Here is a 12336-nt window from a genome sequence, read left to right as displayed (position 1 = left end):
GGGGGCAGCTCCCCCAAAACCCCAAAGCCCTCTCATTTCCCTTCCAGATAACATTTACAAAAATGATGTTGTCAACATTCTATGAACGTGTAAGCACCATTAGGCTGAAATTGACCTATATTCTTGTGGCACTTTCATAATTTTTTATTATACCACATTTAATAACTACAGACTGAAAAAATAGTTTAAGCCACATAAAATAAAAATAAAATGAAGTTATGAAAACATTTAATTGAGTATATTCTTAATTAATGATGAATAACCCTTCATTGAAATAAACTTTTAAAATTATTGTCAATGGGGACAAATTGCTTTTTTTTAAGTTAAAAAAATAGTAGCACCATCACATTTTGAAATTATTAGAATGTTTGCTTTTACACTAAAATCCAGCAAATTTTCTGGACAATATAAAGATTTTCCTTATTGAAAATCTATGTCTTTTAGAAATTTTCAAGTGATGTTTGTTTGTTTGTTTTTGAGTCAGTCTTGCTCTGTTGCCTAGGATGGAGTGCAGTGGAGTGATCATGGCTCATTGCAGTCTTGACCTCCTTGGGTACAGGTGATCCTCCCACCTCAGCCTCCCAAATAGCTAAGATCACAGGTGCATGCCACCATACCCAGCTATTTTTTCTGTTTTACATGGAGTTTCACTATGTTGCCTAGGCTGGTCTCGAACTCCTGGGCTCAAGCAATCCTCCCACCTTGGACTGGCAAAGTGCTGAGATTACAGACACAAGCCACTGTGCCCGGCCACAGTGATAGTTAAAGGATCAGAAATTAGCTGTATTTGTAAAGTATGTCCCTATAGGTTTAGGACGTGGTTTGGGTTACTTCCTTGTTATCATTTTACAATCTAAACTTGAATTTCTCTACTATTTTAGAACAATATTAATCCATGCTATTTTTACCACTGATTATGATGAAGAGTGATTTGAAAATGTTATCAATGATCCTGATGGCAAAATAAAATTGCAAATTGCAGAGCAGAGTTTAACAACCAGCTTCTCTCTATTGTGCCAGGAATCGGCCTCTACAGACATCCCTCCTGCTGCTATTACTAAAGTAGAATTCTCGAGAATGGGGTTCTGATTCCAGAGTTTGTCATTGCCTAGCTACATGACCCTGGAATATCAATTAGCTATTGATTTTTTGGTACCTAGATTTTCTTCAGCTGTGACAATGGGATAATATACCTGCCCTGCCTAAGTCACAGGATTATTGTGAGGTAAAAAATGAGTTAACAATATGTGTGAAAATGTTTTGTAAATCATAAAGTGCTATAGAAGATACGTGTTATTATTTCAGCTTAGCTTTAAAAATATATTCCGAAGAAACAGTGTCAGAAACAAGTCTTTCCTAGAACCACTAAGTCTAAGAAAGATCACATAAAAGTAAACTTATTGCAAGCAATAAAGTTAGTGAAATAAGATTAGTGGTGATGCGTTGGACTCTAAAGTTAGAAAGAATTGAATTCAAATCACAGTTCTCTCTTTTATTAACTCTTTGACCTAGGCCATATTAGAAATTTTATTTGAGCTTTCAACTTCTCATCAGTAAATGTAGATAATATCTACTTGATAACTTATCAATTACGATAAGCTAGTACAGGTTATGCTGTAGTGACAAAAAAATTCCAAAATTTTACAGTCTGACACAACACAGTCTTGTTTGTTTTTCCTCCTCACTTATGCTACATGTCCTTAGTGGGTCAGTTGTGGGTTTAACACCATTCCTTCTCACTCAGGAATTTTTGCTGATAGAGTAGCTACCACATAAGATTGTGTTGATCACCAGGGCAGAGGGAAAGTGTGAGTAGCTAATTGTGCCCTGACTTGGTTTTAACTGCTTATATTTTGGGGACCAGTGAAAGCCATATGGCCTCACTCAACTTGAAGGGGGCAGAAATGTATGATCCTACATATGCCTTGGAGGAGATTTGGAAATATTTGAAGGGCAGCCCTAATCATTGGCACAAACTAGTTGTAAAATTACATAAACATGAAATTCTTTTCATACATGCCTGGCACATATATTAAAGACTCAACAATGTCTTATTATGTTGTATTATTATTGTTTCGGTTAAGTTGTGTTTTACACACAGAAATGACTTTGAGGTTTTCATAATCACACTTACAATGCCTTGCCCAGTGAAGCAGAAACCTGGACAATCAAACAGACACTTGAGTGCCTAGTTTATTCTGTGATATGAAATAATTTCTCTCCCCCTTAAATACTTGTTTTGCTTCCTTAAAAAATAATTGCAAACAGAAATACTGTGATTATGTGAGAATACTTTATTATATTACAAAGCACTTTGAGTTTCTAAGTACATATCTACCACATATTGAATCTATTTTATTGAGAGCTATCCCAGAGCTATCATTCCTGATGCTTCAAAAAAGGAAAAAGACTTGCAAATAGATCTTGCTTTTTAAATGACTTTGTGGTTCTTTCCCTGGAAGCCCTCCGACTCTTCTTCCATTCTGAAGACTGTGATTCAGGTTGACTCTCTGTGATCTCAAAAATATTCAACCTTCTAATCCAGATACCCATTACAGATAAGCAAGTAAGAGGAGGAAATAATAGAGAAAACAAAAGCTCTCAGAAAGTGACTTGCATAATTCCTCATACATATGCACTCAGTGACTATTTCTTTTTAGTTAGATGGTTTCAGTATTACCTCTTAGTCTTCCAGTTATCCATTTTTCTTTGAAACCTGGTATCAATTATTCAGCCTTCTTTCAATCACGTATTAATGAATATTCAGGTTCTGTATTTTTATGTACAATGTAAAGGTGTTCTATACAAAATCATGGATATATAAATTAATAATATGATTGACAAATAATACACTTATTCAATGATAAGGTACATACGGGAAGAAGAAATGAGTCATATATATTTGTTAGTACCTGTCCCTACCCCTCGTTCTCTTACCACCTCCCCACGGCTCCATCACAGGCTTAAAAATGTTTATTAAAAAACGAATGTTGAGCTGGGCACAGTGTGGGGCCTTCCTGTAGTTCCAGATATTCAGGAGGTTGAGGAAGGAGGATTGCTTGAGCCCAGGAGTTGCAGGTACCTGTGAATAGCCACTCCACATCAGCCAGGGCAACATAGTGAGACCCTGTCTCTAAAAAACACAGATACCTGTATCTTGTTGGTTATGTGTTGAAAGCCTAGGGAAGCTTCTCGATATGGTGCTCCAGATTGGGGTGGCAGAAAGTAGGTGGCATTCTTAACCAGCTGAGCATTTGGAGTTATAAAAGAATATATTTTTTATATAGTTCCAGCAAGTCTACCAGCCCTATGACCAGATGTGTTTAACTATGGGCCCATTTAGACATGTGCCCTTGTTTGAGACAGCAACACTAGACTGCTTTAGAAAGTACGGTTTTTGGGATAGGAGAACAACCAGATAATCAATTTTAGGCAGGTGCTATAACTCTAACAGGTTTTTTTATTTTTTATTTTCAACTTTTTCTTATTTCTTTTTCTTTAATTTTTTTTTAGTAAATCTATTTGTTGGAATATAATTCTAGAATTTTGGCCCTGAGAGGCACAGCATTTGTCAGTGGGAGAAGGTGTGGGTGGAAACAAATGTATTTTTCGAGTCACTGCCTCACTTAGCACACAAAGCGCGACTCCTACTGTCAGGATGGATACCTGTGGGTATTCTTTCCTCAGTGACAAGCTTTGATACTTAATTTATGGATGAGCTCAGGCTGATTTTAGAAAATACCTGGTGATGTAAGACTAAGAATGAAGGAAAAAGATCAAGTTCTCACAGTAGCTGCTTGCTAATTAATCCCAGTGATTAACCACCTGAGAGAATCATCTAAGAATAGCTATATTGGGCAGTATATATTTCTATCCTTTTCCCTCTATCTTTGGCAATCCACAAACAGGAGAAAATAGAGAGTATTTGGAATTGAATATTTTGACAGTTTAAAGACCATAATCAAGGCTGTAATTACTTTAGTGATTTTTGCTTTGGTGAGCTATACTTGGAAGAGCAGCATTCCTGCCTTACTTTTCATTTGCAGCCTTGTTTTCCTTTTAAAATCATTCATTTTGATATATCTTTTGGTGTATGCATAAAGCCAAATAAAATATTTAAGATTTTCATAAAATCCAAAACTCTGAAAGCAGTACAATCAATTCTATATAGTGTGTTTGTATATATGCAAGAATATTTGCATATCTGCATAATTACATATAAACCATTCTAATATACATTAAACACCTACCATATTCCAGGCACTGTATTATACACAAACTCATATGTCTATATGCATGAGATTATATATTCATATATTTATTTTAGACCTAATACAGGTAATAAACATGTTGCTGAAAAATGGTCTTAGAATCAATATTATTGTTCAGTAAGTAGGTGATGACCAAAAATTTTACTGCCCAGAGAGCTCTGAAAATATTTCATTGTAGATCACTCTAGATATTTCTCTTTACATATTCTTACATATAAAACTTTCAAAAATAAGATCGACAGAACATTTGGAAATGTAGTATGGTTTAAAAATCATAAGAATGAATGTTTTTCAGTTTTATTTCCTTTCTGTTATCATTAATATGAAGATATTTACTCTCAGTAGTCCAGATTCCGTCCTCTGAACAATCAGGCATATTTCCTTGTAAAGAGGCCGCACTAAATTTTATCATCCAACAATCAGTCTGTTAATTCCTTTCAATCACACTGTGGCCTAGGAAAATGGAACAAGTTTTGAAAATATCCCACAAATTAGACATATGACTGATATGGTTTGGCTGTGTCCCCACCCAAATCTCATCTTGAATTGTAGATCCCATAATCCCCATGTGTCATGGGAGGGACCAAGGGGAGATAATTGAACCATGGGAGTGGTTTCCTCCATCCTGTTCTCATGATAGTGAGTGAGTTCTCACGAGATCTGATGATTTTCTAAGGTGCTTTCCCCTTCGCTGGGCATTCGTTCTTGTTTCCTACCATCATTTGAAGAAGGGCATGTTGACTTCATTTCCACCACAATTATAAGTTTCCTGAGGTCTCCCAGCCATACTGAACTGTGAGTCAATTAAACCTATTTCTTTTATAAATTACCCAGTCTTGGGTATGTCTTTATTAGTAGCGTGAGAACAGACTAATACAATGACCTTGAGCAAACGTGGCCCTTCCTGGAATAATTGTTTGTATCTATTCAATGAAGGAATTACAGTAAATGACTCTTGAATAGCAGTGACTTCATCTAATCCTTCCATGGAGAAGAGGGCTTCCTCTCAGATCCCTAATCAGTGTCCACACTCTCCTGGCCAACTAAAATGAGATTCTAAGGAAAAGAGGCATGAAGCAGCTTACCTTCATGTCTTCACCCAACAAAACTTCAACTCAGCTTCAGCGCTGGGCACTCAGAATACAGGAGTAAACAAGCAGATATGAACTCCATCTGACAACTTTTATATTCTAATACTTCAACCATCTTCTAGGCTAGATTTGATAATTCAACTTGCCTTTAGAAATTCTAGAGGCACACGTGTGGTATATGAGGGCAAGAGATCAAATAGGTAGGACTGAGAGTTAAATCCTAGGTAGTAATGAAGAAAATGCGTTTGACTGGCTAGTATTCTGTGCATCGATCGGTTTCTAATCTATCATGGTGATTGCTGATGAGACAGCATTCAAGGATTTAGAAATCCTGAATCTTGCCACATACCAGCAGAGTTCTTTCCAGACTTCCAAATCTAAGAAGTCTGTTAGATTTGGCTAGGCACAATTTACAATGAATTTTAGATGTTAAGTATTTGTACAAAATTAGTTAGCATACCAATCAACATTTCCATTACCTGGCTCTTACTAAATACTACATAAATATGTATTAAATGAATTAACCACCCAGTTTCACCTTTTCTCAAAGTGCCAAATCCACATACTGGAATATAATGGCGAGAGGAAGGGATTCATTTCATCTACTTAAGCTTAACTAGACAAATTGATTGTATTCTAGATATAGACACAGTGGAGTCAAATTAGAAAAGGGGAAATGGCCAAGAATATTGCTGCTTATTGGTCACCCAGTGAGCTAATCATAAGTGTGCCTTGAGTTGAGGATAGAATAGGACATTATAAAATCAGGAACTTCAGTGCTATTTCTCAGTTAATGCAACCAGGTTTATTTAACACCTTCTCTGACTTGAGCATGTTCTACATTCTGCAAATAAATAAATAAATACACATTTTTGAATACCCACCCAATCAGGTTTTTGTACAAATATAATTTAACAATTCTTAGTTTAGAATGAGAACAGAACAAGGATGCTATCCCAAGGAGCATTCCTAGGAAGTTAAACACATTTTTTCAGATCACATCACTATTTGCTGTATTATCATCTGCAACCATAGTTTAGAAGACAATGGTACTCACAGATTCTAATGAGTGTTCAGGTCCTTTGCCTCATTGCTTTGATGGTCCTTTTTTTATTTTCCAAATAATTAGTTGTGTGTGTGTGTGTGTGTGTGTGTAATCTTTTTAGAAAGGGAAAGTTTCAGTAAGGTGAAATTGCTACAGCATTTCTTTTTCTGAACTGTGTACAATCCATTTCTCTAACTGTGTGTAAGTTGCCTAGGAAACTTTAGTAGACTAACATTTGATTGGATATTCTCTTGGGTTTATCATGAGAGTTTTGAGCATAGATTTAGAGTGGCATAGCCTTGGTTAAGTCGTTCTGAAGCTATAACAATGCTTTCCATGCTTACTTGCAAAATGTAAACTAAATTAAGTTTGTTTGAGGTGTCTTCATGTCTCAGTAAAATCTGTCCATGGAATTTTGAACTTTTAGACACTGTATAACATAATGTCCTCAGTACTGAAACTTTGATCTCTTACCATGTACACAACATTTTTTTTTCTGATCTGTAGTCTCAGATTCTTAATGCTCATAGTTGAGATTTTTAGTTGGGGCATCCCAACTAAAAAGAAATTGAGCTGTGTAGTAAGTCAAATAAATAAAGTATTAGTGCAAAGAAATAGAGCTGTTTAAGTCAGAATAGTTTATCTGTTTGTGGTTGATGATTAACTAATCCATGATATATTTTCCTTATATATTCCTTACATAATGTATTTAGTAAGTTTAATATATGCGATGTATTACAATGTACAAACTGTTTCCACATACACATTCTATAACCTATGAGCTACGTAGAATGAGTCTAATCAGCTCACTTAAAAATGAGATATTAAAGGCACAGATAGATTAAGCTATTTGTGGATGATCACAAAATTGAAAAGATAGCAAAGCTGAAACTCATATTTGGGTCTGTCAGTTGAGCTCAGAGTTCCTTCTATAAGAATTTCTTCTTTTTGTATTTACTAAAAAAGCATATCCTGGTTGCCTCCAGCTCCAAAATATATCTAAAAACATACATTTATCTCATTCTCTATTATATCAACGATGAAAAGTCACCATCATTTCTCCTTTAGCTTCTGAAGTAACTTCCTAAATGATCTCTTTTGTAGTATCCTTGCTCCTTGAAACTCATTCTCTTCCCTATAGCCCAAGTATTTTTATAAAATTTAAATGTAGGCATTTTTGAAGTAAAATTTGCATGCCATGAAAGGAACAGATTGTAAAATTACAATTCAACGAGTTTTGATAAATATATACTTCATCAACTACTACCAAAAGTGAGATACAAGACATTTCCAACACTCTAGAAATTTCTCTCATGCCTTCTTTCAATCCCTACTCCTCAGAAGCAATCGTCATTTTGATTACTTTTACATGAATTAGCTTTGCCTATTCTTGAATTTTATATAAATGAAATCATGGTGTATGCACTCTTTTGATTCTGGATTCTCTGGCTTCCATCCTCAACAAAATATTTTGAAATGTATCTGTATTGTTGCATGCATCAGAAGTGTGTTATTTTTAATGCAGTGTAGTATTCCATCATGAGTGTGGACCTAAATTTGCATACCCATTTTACTCTGAATGGACTTTTATTTCCTAGTTTTGGTTATAACACCACAGAATTTTTAGTAAACACTGCCCTAGAAGAGTTTTGGGTTTATAGGAGAGTTATGTAGATAGTAACAAGAGTTCCCCCACACCCCACACCCAGTTTCCCCTATCATTAGTATCTTATGTTAGTATGGTACATCTGTCATAACTACTAAACCAATGTTGATACATTATTTCCAAAAGTTCATATTTTATTCAAATTTCTTTACAGTTTACTTTATTTCCTTTTTGATTCCAGGATATCTCATTACATTTAGTTGATACATTTATCTAAGTTTTCTGTTGGTTTGTTTTGATGACTTTGAGAGTTTTGAGGGGTACTGGATAGACATTTTGTAGAATAGCCCTGGATTGGTGGAGTTATTTTTTTCTTCTTATGATTAAACTAGGGTTTTGGGGGAAAAGCCACAGAGGTCAGGTTCCACTGTCATCATATCATAGCAAAGGTCCATGATACCAACATGATATCACTTTGGGCCTAAATTGTGATTACCTGGCTGAGGTTGTGTCTGTCATGTTTATCCACTATCATTGTACTCTGTTTCCTCCAACATGGACAGAGGGAACAGCAATGTGAGAAAGAAAACCCCCAAAACAGCTAGCTCAAAGTGCCTAAGTTAAGAACAGGCTTGGTAAGTTTGAGAATTAGAAAAGGTGTCAGTGTCTAAGCATGGCATGGGATGATGCTAAAAAAGTGTTTAAGCACCAATCATGGAAATTAACTCAGATTAAAAAGTTGAAGTTTTATTTTAGGTAAAATGGGGATGGTAATAATTAGCTCTAATTTTCTACTGAAACTTTCTACTACTAAGTGCTATAACACAGGGTTTCAATTCTAATTGTACTCTAATAAGTTCCGTTAACACCAACCACTCATTCATTTCCTCATATATCCCTTTTTGTCATGAGTATAGGCTCATTAGTCCCTAGTTCCTCCTTCCTAAATTTTCCCCACCACTAGAAAAGGGGAAATACCATGGTAAGTAATTGTATGAGTTAAAAGCCATCTCTGAAGAACCATATCTCTAAGAATGATGAGAAATCCCATGAATATTTACACTAAAAATATGAATCATTTGTGACCTCTGACTAGGCCTAAAGCTAAGGTCCTATTCATAGGATGTCACATTGAGGTGATAACATCTTGGAGCCTCCAGGATATAAGTTGCTACTATCTTCAGCTTATGTTTGTCAGGTGGGTTGAGATGTACATTGAAGGCCATCATTAGTATTAATTTCTTAGGAGTTTGTTTCAAAGAGAAAAATTCTCATTTTTGTACTTTCTTTAAAATTCAGTGCTGTCAGATATACCTAATGTAAATGACAGGTTAATGGGTGCAGCACACCAACATGGCACATGTATACATATGTAACAAACCTGCACGTTGTGCACATGTACCCTAGAACTTAAAGTATAATAATAATTTTTAAAAAATTCAGTGCTGTGTAAAAATACAGTGGATATTATCAGAATTTTAAATTTAAGCTATATATATATGTGTGTGTTTTTTTTGTGTGTGTGTATATATATATGTATGCCACACTATGGCTTCTAAAACATTTTTTTCAACTCTTTCATTGGCACCATCATGGTTATTCTACAACTGATGCCCCTAACAGGAAAGGAGTCTTTCTGACAAGGCAAGCTTGATAAGACAGCTGGAGTTTCTTAGAGAATGTTGACCAGAGTAATTACTGTTTCTGACAGCAGCTGTAAAGTTTCTGTTGCTAGGGTAGAATTTAACCCCTAGCTAACTGAATTCTACAAAATCGATTCTTTGTTATAGTTTCCTGAAATATATATCAGGATATTACTTGAAAAGTATTAAATCCTATTTAATTAAATTAAAGAGCATAATGACTTCTGCCTTGATACTCTGGGTTCAAAAGCTCTGAAAAAATATTTATACAACAGATGAAGGAACAGTGATTCTCTTCATTGGTCTGCTTGCCCTCACTCTGGTTTCCATAGTTGCATCTACCTTAACATTCAGCCTACTTGGTAAGAAACAAAACACACGCAGATTTGGATGTGATGAAGCATGAAACTCACTTGTTTCAGACTGGGAGTATATTATAGTTCTTCAAGAAATAAGGAAGTAATGTAGATTAAAATGCAGTACTTTTCCTAATTCCAGATTGCCAAAATTTTATTGAAAATATTTGTCCCCTAATATTCTACTAAATTGTGAGGAACCATAGTTTTGCAACACCAGGTGCCAAGGATTTGCTGAGTATGTACTATACATGAGACACTAGACTAATCATCAATGAATTACCAAGAAGTACAAATTATAATCTCCTGCTTCAGAGTTTATGTTACAGGTACAACACTTGAGACACTTGGGAAATAACTGTTAAGAGTAGCTAATAAATTAACGAGCATCATTATGATTGAAAGTTATTAATGTCTGGTTACTATCAAAGATTATCAATAATATTCAAATTAATTATGTAGACAACCCGGTTTTAGGAATTTTTTTGGATGCATTTGGCATCCTCAAATGCTGCTTGGATCATAGTAAAAGTGTTACAGGTAGTAGTAAAGAAGTAATAGGTATAATAACAGCATTTACTGACTATACACTACACACAACATGGGTATATTTATTATTTCTAACCCTCTCAATAATCCAGTGAAATAAATGTCATTAGCCACATTTTTGCACATAAAAACTCTGACATCCACATATGTACCAAATTAAAATTTCAAACTGGGCTCATTTGATCCCAGAGTCAGGTCTGCTTCCCTCAGTCATGATGCCCTTGTGTACACCAAAGCAGGTTTCAGGAGGATAGTGGATCTGAAATAAGGTCAGCACATATGAATTTTGATTCAAACATTGAGCCTTAAAAGGAATATCAATTTATTTTCTACCTAAAACCTTTTTCAATTCCCCAACATGTGGGGCATCTAATTTATCAGTCATTTTTTACTCCACCCCCAGCCCCATTTTTGCAGAGGTTCTGAGTTTGCTCTAAAATGGGGACAAAGCAGATTCTCTCCTTTAATGTACAAGATTCTCTAGTTTACTTGTCAAGCTTGGGGTACTTACTTCTCTGGCAAGCTTTGGAGCTGCGTTCTTAAGGTTCCAGTAACCTGTGTGTGTATAACACACAGTCATCCCTCAGAAGAGTGGCCTCCTCAAACCTCCATCCCCTTCTGGGCCAGGGGATTCTCCTCACTGCCGTCTGGTCCTCAAAAAAGCCAGACTATTTCCTCTTCCCCAAGAAATCCAGCAACATTTTTTTGAATGTCTTAGGCTATATGAAAACCAAACCAGACCAGGATGCATCTTGCAAGCCACCTGTCTCATGGCGCAGAAACACAAACCTTATTTTTAAATGATGAAATAAATGAACTCATTAGGACTTTGTAAAAGAAAACAGAGATACCTAATCAAATCAGGTCTATCACCTAAAATCAAACAAACAAAAACCCCAAAACAAAAACCACACATCATAATGTATGTTCAATAGCCACTGTCACTCACTCTACCTTATTTGGTTTGCCTACCAAATGTGGATTACTCTCTTTATTTGGGGCCTTGAATGCTCACTTTACTGCAGCCATCCTGGAGTTCCTCAATCCAGTCAGTCTTTCTTCTACTTTAGAATGGGAGGGAGATTTCACCTTTGCTCTTCCCTCCACTAGACTTGTCTTCCCCTGCTCCCCTATCCTCCTTCCACTAGAACCTCATAATTACCACGCTATGCTTGGGTAACACCTTTAGATTCAAATTTAAACATAATTTATTCATGTAGCATACCCTGACCTCTAACTCCTCCCCTCATAATTTCTCCCTTTTTAAAAAACCATTGTGTCACAATTTGTTCTTATATATTTACTTGCAGTCGATTCCCTACTAAAATGTATCTTTATTGGACAAAGGAATAGTGTTTTGTTTTTTTTTTAACCACTGTATTTCTAGTACCTAAAAAATACCTGGCTATACAGTAGTTGCTCAGTAAAAGCATTGAATATTAAGTATTTATAAGTATAAGCTGATTTAATTCCTAAAAATAGAATTGGTTTTCTTCATTTACAGTCTTATTAAGTGATGTAACTTACATATAGTTGTTTTCCCTCATTTTAGTGTTCTTAACTGATGTTTAGAAATGAATTACCAACTCAATATATGGTTTTCCCATTCAATAGTCAGCTAGTTTTTTTGAAAGTGATTTACATGTAGGAAGTCATTGAGAATCAATGCAAATTCACAAAAATGCTCAGAAGCCGCAAGTAACCTGAGGATAAGATTTTATTTCAATAGGAGAGTTTTTGATAGGACTTGGTAATCTAATAAGGAAGCATTTTAC

The sequence above is a fragment of the Theropithecus gelada genome, chromosome 6 (assembly GCF_003255815.1).
Source record: "Theropithecus gelada isolate Dixy chromosome 6, Tgel_1.0, whole genome shotgun sequence".
In the NCBI taxonomy this organism is placed as follows: Eukaryota; Metazoa; Chordata; class Mammalia; order Primates; family Cercopithecidae; genus Theropithecus; species Theropithecus gelada.
Note: the sequence above shows the minus strand (reverse complement) of the source record.